The following is a 3,025-nucleotide window of genomic DNA, read 5'->3' on the forward strand; positions in this document are numbered from 1 at the left end:
GGCTATTTTTTGGTTGCAGCCGGCATTGTTGTTTGGTGGGCCTGGGCTGGATTCAAACCTGCCACCTTGGGTGTATATGTCTGGCGCCTTAGCCACTTGAGCCACAGGCGCCGAGCCTACTTTGATTCTTCTTAAACAACAATTTACAATCAGCGATGGTCCAAGATTTGCTTCTTTGAGAACATGTCATGGAAAAAACTAAAATCTTTTTATAACTTTTGTATTTAAAACATTACTTATTTCTTGCTTTATTTTCCAATGTTAAGACAAAATTTTAGGTAGACAACAAATTTGCCTGATATCTCCGGGATTTAAAGCTATTGAATTCCACCAAAGAATATATTTACTGTAATTTGAACTTATTTCAAAAATAATTTAATAAATCTTTAAAATTTTTCACTGGCCCCTAAGATCCTCTCACGGCACACTGGTTTAAAATCACTGGCTTAAACCCTCCAGATCAAGGAGGGGAATACAGGAGCTTAAATAAATACTAACTGAAAAACTTTGTCTTTGGGGGCCACGTGGTCCAAACAACCATCTCAATCATAAAAATTTTCCTGCTTCCTGTGGGGTAGAAATCCTCGGAACTCTGACAAAATACAGCTATTCATGAGACAAGGATGCCAGAAACCAAACCGCATGATTACAACAACCCCCTTCTCATCCATCATTGTTGTTTGGTGGGGCCAGGCTGGATTCGATCCCGCCAGCTTAGGTGTATGTGGCTGGTGCCTTAGCTGCTTGAGCCACAGGTGCCAAACTGCAACCCTCTTCTCATACGCCAGTAAATCCTCACAACCCTGACAAGAGTATAGCCATCCTGGGAGGACAGTTAGTAATAGAAATCAGGTCAGAGACCAAATGGCATGGTCACAGCAACCCCCTTCCCACCCTCCTGAAATGCTTTAGGGCCGGTGTTCCTGGGAAGCATCAGGATCTTCTACCCTGGTCCTGGCTGGCACTAGAGATACGGCCTCCTGCAAGATTAACATCTTTTGTGGAAGGCAGTAATTCTATTTTTTTTTTTTTTTTGAGATGGAGCCTCAAGCTATCCCGGGGTAGAGTGCCATGGTATCACGCTCACAGCAACCTCCAACTCCTGGGCTCAGCCTCCCAAGTAGCGGGGACTACGGGCGCCCGCCACAACGCCTGGCCATTTTTTGGTTGCAGTCATCATTGTTGTTTGGCGGGCCCGGGCTGGGGATTCGAACCTGCCACCTTAGGTGTATGTGGCTGGCGCCTTAGCCGCTTGAGCCACAGGCGCCAAGCCAGAAGGCAGTAATTCTAAATCAGTCTGGGAAACGGCATCTTCCACTCTCAGATGACTTTGTCACCTCTCTTGACCCCCTCCCACATTCCAACTACACTAATAAAAGTCCCTTTAAAAGGCTGACACGGTGGCTCACGCCTATAATCCTAGCACTCTGGGAGGCCGAAATGGATGGTTTGCCTGAGCTCAGGAGTTTGAGACCAGCCTGAGCAAGAGCCAGACCCCGTCTCTAAAAAATAGTCAGGCGCTGTGGAGGGCACCTGTAGTCCCAGCTACTTGGGAGGCTGAGGCAAGAGAATCGCTTGGAGCCCAAGAGTTTGAGGTTGCTGTGAGCTATGATGCCACGGCATGCTACCGAGGACACCAAAGTGAGACTCTGTCTCCAAAAAGGAAAATAAGAAGTTCTTTGAAACTGTGTGAGCTGAGCTGACTTCTGGTCAGACTCCATTCTGCTCCTTTAAAACAAAGCCTCTCCTTCATCCCCGGGGGGCCTCCTCTCTTTCCTGCGGACTCTGGCATCACTCTATCTCTAAACCTCTCACTTCCCACAGATAGTTGTTCTTAGGTATGGGGTTGATACAAAAGGAGATATAACAAGAAATTTATTAGCTCCCTGAATAAATTACTAAAGAAACTAAAATATGGTGACACAACGAAAGTCTCTAAATTCAGCATGCTCTCCCCTGATGGGCACAATGTGAGGGTGTATGGGACGCCTCCTGGGTAAAGGGTTCAACTACAACTTGGACTTTATCCAGCGAACACAAACAATATAACCTAATCATTTCTACCTTCGTATTAATCTGAAATTCAAAAAAAAGTCTCTAAATTCCTTAGCTTAAATGGTTAACAATGCTTATGCCTGTTACAAGCCTGCAACCAAATCTCAAAATACAGTAGCTTGATACTTGGAGGAATAAATTTTGCAGCCTTGCTTTTTGGTTTTTACTCTTTCAGGGTTGGTGAGTGCCTGCCCGCCTCCAGACCTGAAGGAGTTTGGGGTCACCGGATGGGGGAGTCTTTTTTGTTGTTTTTTTTTTTGAGACAGGGTCTCACTATGTCACCCTTGGTAGAGTGCTGTGTCATCACAGCTCACAGCAAACTCTTGGGCTCAAGTGATTCTCTTGCCTCAGCCTCCCAAGTAGCTGAGACTACAGGCACCCACCACAACACCCAGCGATTTTTTTGTTGCAGTTGTTATTGTTGGTTAGCTGGCCTTGGCCAGGCTCAAACTCGCCAGCCTTGGTGCATGTGGCTGGCACTGTAACCACTGTGCTATGGGAGTCAAGCCAGAAGATGAGGGAGTCTTGACATGAGGAATGAAGATGCTTGACACAGGGTCTGTGTCGGGGGACTGAGGAACTCTGGGAGGAGCTCTCCTGAGTAAACCTCAGGTCCCTATTTATTATCATAAGACAGGAAGAAGTACACAAAAACTGCTTGTCTGACATTGGCACTGATTAAGGAGGAGATGGAGAAGGTCAGATAGACTGCCTCCACCTTCGTTTTTGCAAAACCATAGGCCTTAAGCACAACTTGTGCCTCCAGCATCAAGAGACCTTTGGAATCTAGAGAATCTACCATATCTATTATTGCTATGCCTCCCATATACAGTCTCTCTTGGTGGTCAATTTTCTTTTCTTTTCTTTTTTTTTTTTAAATTAAATCATATGGCTCAGCACCTGTGGCTCAAGTGGCTAAGGCACTAGCCACATACACCTAAGGTGGTGGGTTCAGATCCAGCCCGGGCTC

The sequence above is a fragment of the Otolemur garnettii genome, unplaced genomic scaffold, assembly GCF_000181295.1.
Source record: "Otolemur garnettii isolate 467f Iridium unplaced genomic scaffold, OtoGar3 scaffold00156, whole genome shotgun sequence".
Classification (NCBI taxonomy): Eukaryota; Metazoa; Chordata; class Mammalia; order Primates; family Galagidae; genus Otolemur; species Otolemur garnettii.